Below are 17,032 nucleotides of genomic sequence, written 5' to 3' on the forward strand. Positions count from 1 at the left end.
AATGTATTGATTTGATACACTCATATACTACAATGTTATTCAGCCATAAGAAAGAAGGAAATCCTGCCATTTGCAACACATGGATGGACCTTGAGGATGTTATACTAAGTGAAATTAATCAGACAAAGAGAGACAAATACTGTGTGATCTCATATGTGGAACTGTGGACAAAGAATGTCACCTGCTGTTTCAGTAAACAAAGGATGTTGCAACCATAAAGCCATCAGCCACTGCATTCGCCCCTGATGGTGCACTCTGAGGGGAATTCAGGATGGAGAAAAACAGGATACTGGATCTAGATAGTTAAGGTGCATATCAAAGGAATAATTTCAATAAGTCCAGACTCTTTCATCTTCCCATACAAAGAAAAGCACTAAAATGTTAACTTGAGATGTCAGTTTTTGTTACTAGCAGTAATCTTTTAATGTTCAACTACATGTTTTATTTTTGGGTTTTTTTTGACTTTTTTGATTTTTCCAGTGAAAACTCCTATATATCCTGGCTTCTCCCTTACCTCTTTAGAACAGTTCCTCAGAGCTATCTGAGAGGCTGTTTCCTGGGCTATAGTCCTCAGTAAAGCCCCAAATAAAACATAATTCTCAACTATTAGGATGCGCTTTTTTTTCACATTGGATTTTAGATTAGAAAGAATCTAAAAAAGCCTAACTTACAGAAACAGAGCATAGAATGTTGTCTACCAGGGAATGGGGGTGGGAGGGTGAGAGGAAAGGGGTGATGTCTGTCAAAGGGTACAAACTTCCAGTTAGAAGATGAATAAATTCTGGGGATGCAGAATTGCCAAAGCAATCCTGAGGAAAAAGAACAAAGCAGAGGCATAACGCTTCCAGGCTTCAGGAAATACTGCAAAGCTACAGTAATTAAAACAGCATGGTATTTTAATGGATCAATGGAACAGAATAGACAGCCCAGAAATAAACCCACACACCTACTGTCAATTAATCTTCAACAAAGGAGGCAAGAATGTAAAATGGAGAAAAGACAGCCTCTTCAGCAAGTGGTGTTGGGAAAGCTGTACGGCCACATGTAAATCAATGAAGTTAGAACACACCCTCACACCATACACAAAAATAAACTCAAAATGGCTTAAAGACTTAAATATAAGACATGATACCATAAAACTCCTAGAAGAGAACATAGGCAAAATATTCTCTGACATAAATTGTACCAGTGTTTTCTTATGTCAGTCTCCCAAGGCAATAGAAATTAAACAAAAATAAACAAATGGGACCTAATCAAACTTAAGCTTTTGTACAGCAAAGGAAACCATAAACAAAACTAAAAGATTAGAAGATATTTGAAAATGATGTGACCAACAAGGGCTTAATTTCTAAAATATACAAACAGCTCATATACCTGATAACAACAACAACAAAAATCAAAAAATGGGCAGAAGACCTAAATAGACATTTCTCCAAAGAAGACATACAGATGGCCAACAGGCAGATGAAAACATGCTCAACATCGCTAATTATTAGAGAAATGTAAATCAAAACTACAATAAAGTACCACCTCACATTGGTCAGAAGGGCCATCATTAAAAAGCCTGCAAATAACAAATGCAGGAGAGAATGTGGAGAAAAAGGAACCTTCCTACACTGTTGGTGGGAATGTAAATTGGTGGAGCCACTATGGAGAAGAGTATGAAGGTTCCTTAGAAAAGTAAAACTAGAGTTACCATATGATCCAGCAGTCCCACTCCTGGGCATATATCTAGACAAAACTATAATTCAAAAAGATACATGCACCCCTATATTCATAGCTGCACTATTCACAATAGCCAAGATACCAAAACAACCTAAATGCCCATCGACAGATGAATGGATAAAGAAGATGTGGTACATATATACAATGGAATAGTACTCAGCCATAAAAAAGAATGAAATAATGCCATTTGCAGCAACATGGATGGACCTAGAGATTATCCTACTAAGTGAAGTAAGTCAGAAAGAGAAAGACAAATACCATATGATATCACTTCTATATGGAATCTAAAACATGACACAAATGAACTTATTTATGAAACAGAAACAGACTTACAGACAGAAAACAAACTTACAGTTACCAAAGGGGAAATTGTGTAGGGGAGTGATAAATTAGGAGTTTGGGATTAGCAGATACAAACTACTTTTTATAAAACAGATAAACAACAAGGTCCTACTGTATAGCACAGGGAACTGTATTCAATATCCTGTGATAAACCATATGAAAAAGAATATTGGGGCTTCTCTGGTGGTGCAGTAGTTAAGAATCTGCCTGCCAATGCAGGGGACATGGGTTCAAGCCCTGGTCCAGGAAGATCCCACATGCCACGGAGCAACTAAGCCCGTGCACCACAACTACTGAGCCTGTGCTCTAGAGCCCGCGAGCCACAACTACTGAGCCCAAGTGCCATAACTACTGAAGCCCATGCACCTAGAGCCCGTGCTCCGCAATAAGAGAAGCCACCGCAATGAGAAGCCCACACACCGCAACGAAGAGTAGCCCCCGCTCGCTGCAACTAGAGAAAAGCCCAAGCACAGCAACAAAGACCCAGCGCAGCCAAAAAAAAAAAGAAAAAGTATATATGTATATATATACATGTATACATAATATACATATATAACTGAATCACTTTGCTGCACACTAGAAACGAACACATTGTAAATCAACTATATTTCAATTTTTAAAAACGTTCCCCCCACAAAAGAAATGGTAATTATGTGATGCAATGAAGGTGTTCTCAGATCAATTTTAATCCATATTGCTAGATTATTTTCCAAAAATGTCATAATAATTCCCATTTCTATCAGCTGATTATGAGGGTGCCTCTTTCCCCAATCTAAGAAGCACTGCATGTGATCAGTGCTTTCAAGTTTTACCAATCAAATGGATGAAAGACGGTGTCTCACTGTTCTGATACACATCTCCCTAACTAGAAGTAAGTTTGCATTTCATCTCCGTTTGAAGCAGGCTAAGTATATTTCCTGTTTGTTGCTTTGGCCATGACCTCAATGCACAGTGGTTTGTGGAGTCCTTTTAACCCACCTCCGTTTGCAAGGCCTGAGACTGAGCACAATTTTAGCTCTCAGGCTCAGCAGCTGCACCGCTCCCTGTGCATTTGTGCAGCCCTCCTGGAAAACAATTTGCCAAAATGAGTTGTTCTCACCTTTAACCCAGCAACCCCTCTTCTGGGAATCTGTCTTATAGAAATAAACTAACCTATAGAGAAAACTATTTGCACAAAAAAATGTTCATTTCAGCATTATTTATAATGAGGAATTTTAATAGCAATCTAAGTAGCCAACAGTATCTGACAAGGGTTAGGCAAACCATAGTATGCTGACATCCTAAATCGATTAAAATGATCATTATGAAGACTATGAAATGATGTACAAATGACTCATGATATAAAATATAGATAGAGGATGGCTCCTGATTTTGCATGCCCAACACCTCATGTTTGTTAAAGGAACTGCCCCTCCCCCTGTTTGTATAGCAATCACACTGTTTCTTCCAATCCCTTCCGGTAGGAGTGGGCAAGTGACACCAGCCCAGACAATCATGATACCCTTTTCCCCTACCCACAACGGTTTGTCCAGGGGAAATGCATGTGGCCCATGGAAGGCCAATCAGAGTCTCAGCATGACATTTGGTACATGGATACTTTGTCTTCCTCTCCGATCAAGAGCTGTTAAGGACCACAGAAGCGTCACCATGCTGTTGGCCATTCTTCCCACAACATGAAGAGAACTCCCTGGATACTGAAGCCACACAGAAGAAAGCAGAGCCAGGGCATGGAGATACACACAGGACCCTAACAACATCACTTGAATACATGAATCTAGCTATTCCAATAGCCAGTACCCTTCCCAGTTACTGAACCAACAAATTTCCTTTTTTTTTTTTAACCTAAGCTATTTTGAGTTGGGTTTTGGTTACTTCCAACCAAGAATCTTGACTAACAAAATGGGTATATGAAAAAAAGACTGGAAGGGAATGCACAAAAGAATTATTGTGTTAGGGTGAAGGAATTACGGGAGTTTTCCTCTACACTTTCTATACTGTTTGTAATGTTACATTATTTTTAAAATTTCAAAAAAAGTATTTAAGAAAAAAAAAAGCAGTCTACTTCTTGGGGACCACTGCAGCTGAAAATGATCATATGCATGGTCCACATATATGTAGATTAGGAGATCAGAGAAGTTTTTTACAAACTTGCCCAAGGGCACACAGCTGAGGGGCTGAGATGCAAACTCAGATCTGCCTCCTCCAAAGCCAATGCTAAAAATCAAACCTCTTCCTTATTCAAAGGGAAAATGTCATGGGCATAAGTGTAAAGAAAATATATAATTATTCCACTGTATTTGGTAACACTCTTGTAATAGCTGACACTTTAGAAAATTAATTTTTATTATATAGTATTCATTTCAGTTTTACCATATATATTATATTCATTTCCTATTGCTGCTATAACAAATTACCACAAATTCAGTGGCTTGAAACAACTTACATTTTTTTTTCACATCTTTATTAGAGCATAAATGCTTTACAAGGTTGTGCTAGTTTCTGTTGTACAACAAAGTGAATCAGCTATATGTATACATATATCCCCGTATGCCCTCCCTCTTGCGCCTCCCTCCCACCCACCCTATCCCACCCCTCTAGGACATCACAAAGCATCGAGCTGGTCTCCTTGTGCTATGCAGTAGCTTCCCACTAGCCATCCATTTTACATTTGGTAGTGTATATATGTCAATGTTGCTCTCTCACTTCAGCCCAGCTTCCCCTTCCCGCCCCGTGCCCTCAAGTCCGTTCTCCACATCTGCGTCTTTACTCCTGTCCTGCCACTAGATTCATCAGTACTGCTTTTTTATATTTATTTTTTATTATTGTTTATGTAATTCCATATATATGAGTTAGCATATGGTATTTGTTTTTCTCTTTCTGACTTACTTCACTCAGTATAACAGACTTCAGGTCCATCCAACTCACTACAAATAACTCAATTTTGTTCCTTTAAATGGCTGAGTAATATCCTATTGTATATATGTGCCACATCTTCTTTATCCATTCATCTGTCGGTGGACACTTAGGTTGCTTCCATGTCCTGGCTATTGTAAATAGTGCTGCAATGAACACTGTGGAGCATGTATCTTTTTGAATTATGGTTTTCTCAGGGTATATGCCCAGTAGTGGGATTGCTGGGTCATACGGTAGTTCATTTTTAGATTTTTAAGGAACCTCGGTACTGTTCTCCATAGAGGCTGTATCAATTTACATTCCCACCAAAAGTGCAGGAGAGTTCCCTTTTCTCCACACCATCTCCAGCATTTATTGTTTCTAGATTTTTTTTAACAGCTTTATTGGAGTATAAATGCTTTACAATGGTGTGTAAGTTTCTGCTTTATAACAAAGTGGATCAGCTATACATACACATATATCTCCATATATCCTCCCTCTTGCGTCTCCCTCCCACCCTCCCTAGCCCACCCCTTTATGTGGTCACAAAGCACCAAGCTAATCTCCCTGTGCTATGTGGCTGCTTCCCACCAGCTATCTATTTTACATTTGGTAGTGTATGTATGTCCATGCCACTCTCTCACTTCGTCCCAGCTTACCATTCCCCCTCCTCGTGTCCTCAAGTCCATTCTCTACATCTGCATCTTTATTCCTGTCCTGCCCCTAGGTTCTTCAGAACCTTATTATTTTTTTTTGAGATTCCATATATATGGGTAGTACAGTCATTTTCACAATATTGATTCTTCCAATCCAGGAGCATGGTATATCTCTCCATCTGTCTATGTTATCTTTGATTTCTTTCATTAGTGTTTTATAGTTTTCTGAGTAGAGGTCTTTTGCCTCCTTAGGTAGGTTTGTTCCTAGGTATTTTATTCTTCTTGTTGCGATGGTAAATGGGATTGTTTACTTAATTTCTCTTTCTGATCTTTCGTTGTTAGTGTATAGGAACGCAAGGGATTTCTGTGCATTAATCTTGTATCCTGCAAACTTACCAAATTCATTGATTAGTTCTAGTAGTTTTATGGCGGCATCTTTAGGATTTCCTCTGTATAGTATCATGTCATCAGCAAACAGTGACAGCTTTACTTCTTCTTTTCCAGTTTGTATTCCTTTTATTTCTTTTTCTTCTCTGATTGCTATGGCTAGGACTGACAATACTATGTTGAATAATAGTGGCAAGAGTGGACATCCTTTTCTTATTCCTGATCTTAGAGGAAATGCTTTCAGTTTTTCACCATTGAGAATGATGTTTCCTGTGGGTTTGTCATATATGGCTTTTATTATGTTGAGGTTTGTTCTCTCTAAGCCCACTTTCTGGAGACCTTTTATCATAAATAGGTGTTAAATTTTGTCAAAAGCTTATTCTGCATCTATTAAGATGATCATATGGTTTTTCTTCTTCAATTTGTTAATATGGTGTATCACATTGATTGATTTGTGTATATTGAAGAATCATTGCATCCCTGGGATAAATCCCACTTGATCATGTTGTATGATCCTTTTAACGTGTTGTTGGATTCTGTTTGGTAGAGTTTTGTTGAGGATTTTTACATCTATATTCATCAGTGATATTGGTCTGTAATTTTCTTTTTTTGTAGTATCTTTGTCTGTTTTTGGTATCAGGGTGATGGTGGCCTCGTAGAACAAGTTTGAGAATATTCCTCCCTCTGCAATTTTTTAGAAGAGTTTGAGAAGGATAGGTGTTAGCTCTTGTCTAAATGTTTGATAGAATTCGCCTGTGAAGCCATCTGGTCCTGGACGTTTGTTTGTTGGAAGATTTTTAATCACAGTTTCAATTTCATTACCTGTGATTGGTCTGTTTATATTTTCTAATTCTTCCTCGTTCAATCTTGTACTTTTCCAAGAATTTGTCCATTTCTTCCAGGTTGTCCATTTATTGGCATACCGTTGCTTGTAGTAGTGTCCTATGATTTTTTTGTATTTCTGTGGTGTCCACTGTAACTTCTTGTTTTTCATTTCTAATTTTATTGATTTGAGTCCTCTCTCTTTTTTTCTTGATGAGTCTGGCTAAAGGATTTTCAATTTTGTTTATCTTCTCAAAGAACCAACATTTAGTTTTATTTATCTTTGCTATTGTTTTCTTCATTTCTATTTCATTTATCTCTGCCCTCATCTTTATGATTTCTTTCCTTCTACTAACTTTAGGTTTTCTTTTGTTCTTCTTTTTCTAGTTGCTTTAGGTGTAAGTTTGGATTGCTTATTTGAGATTTTTCTTGTTTCTTGACGTGAGCTTGAATTGCTATGAACTTCCTTCTTAGAACTGCCTTTGCTGCATCCCATAGGTTTTGGATCATTGTGTTTTCGTTGTCATTTGTTTCTAGTAAATTTTTCATTTCTTCTTTGATTTCTTTAGTAATCTCTTGGTTATTTAGCAGTGCACTGGTTAGCATCCAAGTGTTTGTATTTTTTACAGTTTTTTTCCTGTAACTGATATCTAGTCTCGTAGCATTGTGGTTGGAAAAGATGCCTGATACAATTTCAATTTTCTTAAATTTACCAAGGCTTGATTTGTGACCCAAGATGTGATCTATTCTGGAGAATGTTCTGTGTGCACTTGAGAAGAAAGTATATTCTTCCACTTTTGGGTGGAATGTCCTAAAAATATCAATTAAATCTATCTGGGCTATTGTGTCACTTAAAGCTTGTGTTTCCTTATTTATTTTCTGTCTGGATGATCTGTCTATTGGTGTAAGTGGGGTGTTAAAGTCCCCCACTATTATTATGTTACTGTCGATTTCTCCTTTTATGGCTGTTCGCATTTCATGTATTGAGGTGCTCCTATGTTGGGTGCATAAATATTTACAATTGTTATATCTTCTTCCTGGATTGATCCCTTGATCATTATGTAGTGTCCTTCCTTATCTCTTGTAACAGTCTTTATTTTAAAGTCTATTTTATCTGATATGAGTATTGCTACTCCAGCTTTCTTGTGATTTCTATTTGCATGGAATATCTTTTTCCATTCCCTCACTTTCAGTCTGTATGTGTCCCTAGGCCTGAAGTGGGTCTCTTGTAGACAGTGTATATAAGGGTCTTGTTTTTGAATCCATTCAGCCAGTCTGTGTCTTTTGGTTGTAGCGTTTAATCCATTTACATTCAAGGTGATTATCGATATGTATGTTCTTATTGCCATTTTCTTAATTGATTTGGGTTTGTTTTTGTGGGTCTTTTTCTTCTCTTGTGTTTCCTGCTTAGAGAAGTTCCTTTAGCATTTGTTGTAAAGCTGGTTTGGTGGTGCTGAATTCTCTTAGCTTTTGCTTGTCTGTAAACCTTTTGATTTCTCCTTCAAATCTGAATGACATCCTTGCTGGGTAGAGTAATCTTGGTTGTAGGTGTTTCCCTTTCCTCACTTTAAATATGTCCTGCCACTCCCTTCTGGCTTGCAGAGTTTCTGCTGAAAGATCAGCTTTTAACCTTATGGGGATTCCCTTGTATGTTATTTGTTGCTTTTCCCTTGCTGCTTTTAATATTTTTCCTTTTCATTTAATTTTTGATAGTTTGATTAATATGTGTCTCGGTGTGTTTCTCTTTGGGTTTACCCTGTATGGGACTCTCTGCGCTTCCTGGACTTGATTGACTATTTCCCTTCCCAAGTTAGGGAAATTTTCGACTATAATCTCTTCAAATATTTTCCCAGACCCTTTCTTTTTCTCTTCTTCATCTGGGACTCCTATAATTTGAATGTTGTTGCATTTAATGTTGTCCCAGCGGTCTCTGAGACTGTCCTCAATTCTTCTCATTCTTTTTTTTTTTTTTTTTTTTTTTTTTTGCAGTATGCGGGTCTCTCACTGTTGTGGCCTCTCCCCTTGCGGAGCACAGGCTCCAGACGCGCAGGTTCAGTGGCCATGGCTCATGGGCCCAGCTGCTCCGTGACATGTGGGATCCTCCCAGACCGGGGCACGAACCCGTGTCCCCTGCATCAGCAGGCGGACTCTCAACCACTGCGCCACCAGGGAAGCCCCCATTCTTTTTTTCTTTATTCTGCTCCCTGGCCGTTATTTCCACCATTTTATCTTCCAGCTCACTTATCCATTCTTCTGTTTCAGTTATTCTGCTATTGATTCCTTCTATTTTTAATTTCAGTTATTGTGTGTTCATCACTGTTTGTTTGCTCTTTCATTCTTCTAGATCCTTGTTAAACATTTCTTATATTTTCTCCATTCTGCTTCCAAGATTTTCGATCAACTTTACTATCATTACTCTGAATTCTTTTTCAGGTACGTTGCCTATTTCGTCTTCATTTATTTGGTCTTGTAGGTTTTTACCTTGCTCCTTCGTCTGTAACATCTTTTTTTGTCTTTTTTTTTTTTTTTGATGGGTGGAGCTGTATTCCTGTCTTACTGGTTGTTTGGCCTGAGGAGTCCAGCACTGGAGTTTGCAGGCAGTTAGGTGGAGCCAGGTCTTGGTGCTGAGATGAGGACCGCCAGGAGGCCTCACTCCGATTAATATTCCCTGGAGTCTGAGGTTCTCTGTTAGTCCAGCGGTTTGGACTTGGCACTCCCACCACAGGAGCTCGGGCCTGACCTCCAGCCTGGGAACCTGCCGGATCCCACAAGCCACATGGCATGACAAAAAAAAAAAAGAAAAGGAAAAGGAAAAAAGGAGAAGTATTGGTCACTGGGGCTTCCTCCCATCCCTTTAGGTGTCCGTGGTCCCCCACCAGTGAATGGTAGGTGCCCTAGTTCTGCAGAGACATGAATTCCACACCCTCCTAGTCTGTCACCTTAAAACAACACACTTATTGACAGAGAAAGACAAATCCTGTATGTTATCACTTCTATGTGGAATCTAAAAAATAAAAGACTAGTGAATAGAACAAAAAAGAAACAGACTCACAGACATAGAAAACAAACTAGTGGTTACCAGCGGGGAGAGGAAAGAGGGGAGGGGCAAGATTGAGGTAGGGGATTAAGAGTTACAAACTACTATATATAAAATAAATAAGCTACAAGGATGTATTATACAGCACAGGGAATATAGCCAATATTTTATAATAACTATAAATAATGGAGTATGATCTTTAAAAATTGTGAATCACTATATTGTACCCCTAAAACCTATATAACATAAATCAACTATGCCTCAATAAAAAAAATAAACAAAAAAACCCCACACTTATTATTTCATAATTTTGGAGGTCAGAAGTCTGAAATGGGCCTCTCTGGGCTAAAATCAAGGTGTTGGCAGGGCTGTGCTCCTTCTGGAGGCTCTGGGAAACAATCTGTTCCTTTGCCTTTTCCAGTTTCCAGAGGTCACATGAATTTCTTAGCTCATGGCGCCTTCCTCCCTCTTCAAAGCCAGCAGTGTAGCATGTTCTAATATTTCTCTGACCCTGATATTCCTGCCTCCCTTTTTTAGGGACCTCTGTGGTTACATTGGGCCCATCTGGATAATTCAGGATACCCTCCCCATTTCAAAATCCTTCATTTTACATTCACATTTGCAAAGTCCCTTTTGCCGTGTAAGATAACATATGCCCAGGTCCCAGGGGTTAGGACGTGGAGATCTTTGAAGGGGTTGTTATTCTGCCCACCACAAATTTATGTAACTACAAAATTAAAAACTTGGACCATGTACCAAAAAAGTTACCCAGAATTCCTCCATTATCCTGACACAATCCCTAATAATATATTTCTGTAACTCTTTCCAATATATTATTCTATCTGGTCTTTCACAGAGTTATAATTATACCATGTTGTGTTTGACTTTTTCACTTGATATATATACCACAAGCCTTTTCCTGGGCTGCCCTGTGGTCTTTGTGATACCCATTAACAATGGCTACATAACATTCTACCAAATGGACATGCTGCTGTTTACTTAACCAACCCCCTATTGTTAGACCCTTTGTTTGACATTTAGAATGTTTCCGTCTTTTCACCCTTATACACAATGAGGCAATGAAGAAACATATGCATACAGCTCTTTCTAAATTTGTGAATTATTTCTTTAGGATAGATTCTCAGAGACGGAAGTACCAAGCTTAAGGAAATACACACTTATACGCCAACAGCCAAATTGAAACCAAGTCTCTGTAAAACTGAGTTCCTCTCCTGAGTTTATGATTAATATGTCTATCCAAAACTTTATTTCCTTTCTTGTGCTGAACCTGTTCCTCTCAAGATTGAGGAGTATCAGAGAAAAGAGGGGACTGAAACTGAGTAGGACCCTGCACAGCCCTCCTGGGTACAAAAGCCCATCCGTGTCCCCTGATTTTTGTTTGTAGGAAAAAAAAGAAAAAGAAAAGGCTTTAATCTCCTAGGCCTTCCCCAAATTCCAAAGAGCAGGTTCAAGCAGCTAATAGGACAGTAGAGTCACAGGCCTCCTAGTTCCTCTTGAAAGGATATAGATAACAATCTGATACATATCCCTTAGTTCTTCTACAGAAACTAAGATCTCCACCCAGGTGGAGGATGGTGACTACAACCTGATCAGAAGCACATAGACCCCAGACTGGTTGGAACCAGAAGGTTGAGATTCCCAAGATATCACCTCATCCCCAACCAATCAGAAAAAAGTCACACTCTGCAGCCCTCACCCCAAATTTTGTATTTAAAAACTCTTACCCCAGGGGACTTCCCTGGTGGTCCAGTGGTTAAGACTTTGCCTTCCAATGCAGGGGGTGCGTGTCCAACCTCTGATCAGGGAGCTAAGATCCCATATGCCTCGCAGCAAATAAACCAAAACATAAAACAGAAGCAGTATTGTAGCAAATTCAATAGAATGTTTAAAAATGGTCCAGATCGGGCTTCCCTGGTGGTGCAGTGGTTGAGAGTCCGCCTGCCGATGCAGAGGACATGGGTTCGTGCCCTGGTCTGGGAGGATCCCACATGCTGCGGAGCGGCTGGGCCCATGAGCCATGGCCGCTGAGCCTGAGTGTCCGGAGCCTATACTCCGCAACGGGAGAGGCCACAACAGTGAGAGGCCCTCGTACAGGAAAAAAAAAAAAAAATGGTCCACATAAAAAAAATCAAAACAAACAAAAAAACTCTTTCCCCAAAACCATTGAGGAGTTTGGGCCTTTTGAGCATGAGCTGCCTGTTCTCCTTGCTTGGTGCCCTGCAATAAACCTTTCTGTGTTCCAAGCTCCAACATTATGGATTGTTTGGCCTCACTGTGCATCAGGCATATGAACCTGGGTTTCACAACACAATTACATTCCCAAAGGTTACAGTGATTTCACTGCCACCAGCAGTGAAGATGAATGCTTGTTCCACAGCATCCCATCAATTGCTATTGCTCCAGGGGCTTGAATTCCAAGCCGCTGACACATGTCATTTGACTCGATCCTTTATATCCTTTTGCCCTCTGGGGAAATTTGCTCCAAGTCACCAGGTTTGAGATAAACCTGAAGTGTCATGATTTCTCAGGTATGTTTTCATCAGTTATAACCAAATCAGCCTGTCAACTAATTCACCCCTTGTGTCTGAAGACACATGAAGTTAGAAAACAGCTTCTCAGTAACGAATTTTTTAAAAAGTTTTGATAGGAGAGACAGCACCAATCCCCAACACAACAGCTGTGGAGCACATCTGGAACACGTCAACATCCCTTCCTTGTCTCTTATAGCTGTGCCTGGCTGAACCCACCTGGGAGAGCCTCAGGCTGCCTGCCCTCCTGAACCCTGCAGGACAAAGGGGCCTGACCTCCCAGACCCTGCCAAGCATGCAGTCTCAGGCGGCTGCGACAATACAGAGAGGGAAAGCCAAGTTGGTACCTGGGCTTGTGGCTGCCTCTGGTCCCAAGTTAAAGCTTTTTCTGAAAATGATATTAACATGGCAATGATACTAACAACAGTAATCAGTATCTCCTCAGTAATTGCCAAAGTCCAGGCAGTGTGCTGAGCACAGTGTATGGATCATCTCATTTCTCCTTACAAGAACCCTAAAAGGTATCTGCTATTACAGCCATTTTATTTTATTTGGCCAAGCCGCGCAGCTTGCAGGATCTTAGTTCCCTGACCAGGGATTGAACATGTTCCCTCGGCAGTGAAAGCTCGGACTCCTAACCACTGGACCACCAGGGAATTCCCTACAACCTCAATTGAGGCTCAGAGAAGTTAAGGAAGTTGTCCCAGGCCACACAGCTAAAAAGTGACAAAGCCAGGGTGTGAGGCCAGATTTTATCAGACTCCAGAGGAAGATTCTTAATCACCCTATTAGGTGGTGTTATGTCCTAAAAATATCCACAATACATTGTCTTAGTGTGTTACTCATCAAAACCCAGTGTCTTAGGGAAAAGCCATCTGGTACCTTTCTGTAATCAAAGAAAAGAAGCAGGGAGAGCCCCTGAACAATAGCAGGGCCTTGGGAGACAATCACAGAGATAATGAGGAGGCATTTGTACCTTGCTCACACATTCATTTGCTGTCTGACTTTTCTCAGCTGGAAAATAACAAGAAGAAATGGATGTGTACTTGGGTTCGGGGTCCTGGTTTGTCTCCCAGAGCAGAGGACCAGTGCCTGAAATTCCGGAATCTGTCATGTCTTGGCATTCCTCCAGCATTTCCCTAGCTCAAGGTCTGGGCTGGGGGCACTGTGCCAGACAGAAGCTCAGAGGGAAGGCCTTGGCTGATGATTTTGAGTCCAGGTCTCTGAGCCCAGGCACAGATAATCCAGCACAGTTCTGGGATTGGCAGAGGCAGATGTTAACCTCTTCCTCCTCCAGAGCCCTCAGGCCAGGCTTCAGATTCCGAAGTCAATCTCAAACAGCCATGTGAAGTTGTGATTTCCACTCTCTGACCCTTTCTAATCCCATCCTCCCTCCTTGCAGCTGCTGTCTCTATTAATTCTTCTGCAGCACCTGCTCTGCCCTTCAGCCATAGAGAATGCTCTTGTTGTTGGCAGTATTAGTAGCAGTGGCAGCAGTAGCAGTAATGGCAGTGGTAGTAGTAGTAATAGAAGTGATGGTGGATAGAATAAGAATAACTACTGCTACTATTTATTGAGCCCTTGCTATGTTCCAGGCATTCTGCTGAGCTCCCACATTATTTTATTTCATCTTCACAATCACCTTGGGCAAGGTGGGTATTAATACTCCCATTTTATGGGTAAGGAAATGAGCCTCTGAGATATTGTGAAATGTAGCAGAGCTGGACTTTGAATCCAGGTCTGTTTGTCTCCAAGGTCCATGCTCTTAATTGCCTCGTTCACTCCCTCCTCATGGGATATGTTTTTTCTCCGGACTACCAGGCTGTGTGCTAGTTGTCTTTGGACTTGGTCCTAAGTCCTCAGTATTAGTTTCCTACTTTGATAACTAATTACCACAAGTTGGTGGCTTAAAACAGCAATCTATTATCTTAAAGTTCTAGAGGTCAGGAGCCTGAAATGGGTCTTATGGAGCTAAAATTAAGGGTGTCAGCAGGGCTGCATTCTTTCCGGAGGCTTTGGGGAGAATCCATTTCCTTGCCTTTCCAGCTTCTAGAGGCCCCTAGAAGCTGCATTCTTGTTTTTTTGTTTGTTTTTTGCGGTACGCGGGCCTCTCACTGTTGTGGCCTCTCCCGTTGCGGAGCACAGGCTCCAGACGCGCAGGCTCAGCGGCCATGGCTCACAGGCCCAGCCTTTCCGCGGCATGTAGGATCTTCCCGGACCGGGGCATGAACCCGTGTCCCCTGCATCGGCAGGCGGACTCTCAACCACTGCGCCACCAGGAAAGCCCGAGAAGCTGCATTCTTTGGCTCATGGCACCCTCCTCCATATTCAAAGCACATCACTCTAATCTCTGCTTTTGCTGTCACATCTCCTTTTTCTCTGACCCTTGATTACTTTGTGCTCACCTGGATAATCCAGGATTATTTTCCCATTTCAGGATCCTTAACTTTATATCTATAAGGTGCCTCTTGCCATGTAAGGTAACAAATTCACAGGTTTAGAGATTAGGACATGAACGTCTTTAGGGCACCATTATTCTGTCTACCACACCCACCAAGAGCCAACTTCCTCAACTCAAACCCAGGCAGGAAGAGAACAGCCCATTGAGTGGGTGGCACATGCCTAACCTCCCCTCAGATGCTCCCTTGCCAGCGTCAGGGAACTTGGCTGTGGGCTTGGTCTGCAAAAGGATGTATCCAGAACAGAGGTCAGAATAAAGAAGCTAGTCGGTCACCCTCAGAATAATATAGAGTTGGGCAGAGTTAGAGGCAATAGAGAAGGCATTCAGCCCATTTTGCCATTGCAGGCTTCCGCTCCACAACACTTACGACGGACTCTTGCTAGAATACCTCCTGGAACAGAAACCTCACACCTTTACAAGACAGCCAGTTCCACTGCTGGCAGCTCTAGTTATTAAAACTTCTTCCTTAACTTAAGCTTTCCTCCTCAGAAATGTCCCCATTGGTCCTGGCTCTACTGAGGCTGAACAAGCCCTCTCCCTCTTCTGGAGGTGAGGACTTCAAGTGCAATGAAGACTTTGAAAGGTGCTTCTGCTAAATCAAAGGCACCAGTTGCACCTGTGGCGTCTTTACAATATCAGTGGCTACTCCGGGTGCCATCAGAGTCCCACGTGCCCACGGATAATACCAGTCTGGTGCCTGCCACATAATAAAGGGCTCTAAAGGCAGTGCCCTGTACTGGTGTCAAACAGCAGAGCTGGTTCCACCTTGAAAGAGAAGAGCAGAAGCAGCTTTGGAAGCCCAGCCAGGAGCCCTAGGCTCCTCTCTTTAAAGCAGCTGCCAGAATTGAGAGACTGGAAACAAGCGATAACAATCATATAGGGGGTGGGAGGCTCATCCTCCAGCTTTAGCCCAAACTGAAAGTACAATTTGGGTCTGATTTTTTCTTCCTGCTCAGATTCATAGGCTCCACTGCTGCCTCTGCCTCTCCCCTAGGTCTCTCCTCATCTTCTATCCGTGGAAGGCACTGAGGGCTTCAGTGCCTGTCCTGGCCCTGTGCTGTTTGCCCTCCATACCATTCCTTCTTTTCCCCCTGCTCTGGTCTGTATTATAGGAGGTGACCCCTGGAGGCTGCTTTTCCCAGGCTCCTGGATCAGCTGTCTTCTGGCATATTCAGCCAATGGGAGGCACTGGAGGGAGATGGAAAAAATCAGGCTGCTTCTCCCCAACACGCACACAAACACCTCTGACTGCGTCTCTACTTTCTCTCTATGGTTCCAGCTTCTGTGTCCCTGTGTCCTGTGCCCTGGCAAGCTCCTCCCACTGACCTTCTGACCTAGAGGTAGAAATGGCTTCTGCTGTTGCTAATTTCTGAGTTGCATCACATTCCCCAGTGGTTTCTTGGTTCTTCCTTTACTTTTGCAGCCAGTTCTCCTTTTTAATAACTCTCTGTTTTAACTACTCAAAAGTGTTTGTTTCCAGACCAGACATAAACAATTAAAGTCCTGTTACCCTTTCAGCTGTCATGTTTCAAGCATCCTATACTGTTCTAGAAGTCCTAAACTCTCTCCCTCACACTAAGTATTGATATTCCCATCTAAAAGCCTTGAAAACTGATTTAGAAAATTCCTTTTTGTTTCCTAAAATCTCTGAAAAGGAAGATATAGGTCCGTGAGGCCCACAGTGGGCAAGGGTGGGATCCAGTGCCACTCAATTCAACAAATTTTTCCTCGGTTCCCAACATTCATTCATTCATTCACCAAATAGTCATTAAGCACCCATTATTTTCCAGGAACTGTTGTAGGACCTGGGGATGTTGCAGTGAACAAGACAAAGTCTTTGTCCTTGTGGAATCTGCATTCTAGTGGTGGGGAAACAATGAACAAATAAGCAAATAAATCTATAGTATGCAGATGGTGAGAAGAGCTACAGAGAAAATACAAAACTGGGTAAAGTAGTGGGGGGTGCCTAGGAGGACACTGCCCTTTTATATCGGGGAATAGGAGGGTCCCTGTGGTGGGGTAACATTTGAGCAGAGATCTGGTTGCATTGAGGGGGTGAGGCTGGTGGATATCTGACAGAGGAGTATCGCAGGTAGAGGAAAGAGCAAATACGAAAGTAGATCCCAAGATGGAGTGGCCATAACATGTTCAAATAACAGCA

This window comes from Monodon monoceros, unplaced genomic scaffold (genome assembly GCF_005190385.1).
Source record: "Monodon monoceros isolate NGI ecotype Baffin Bay Population unplaced genomic scaffold, NGI_Narwhal_1 Super_Scaffold_21, whole genome shotgun sequence".
Taxonomy (NCBI): Eukaryota; Metazoa; Chordata; class Mammalia; order Artiodactyla; family Monodontidae; genus Monodon; species Monodon monoceros.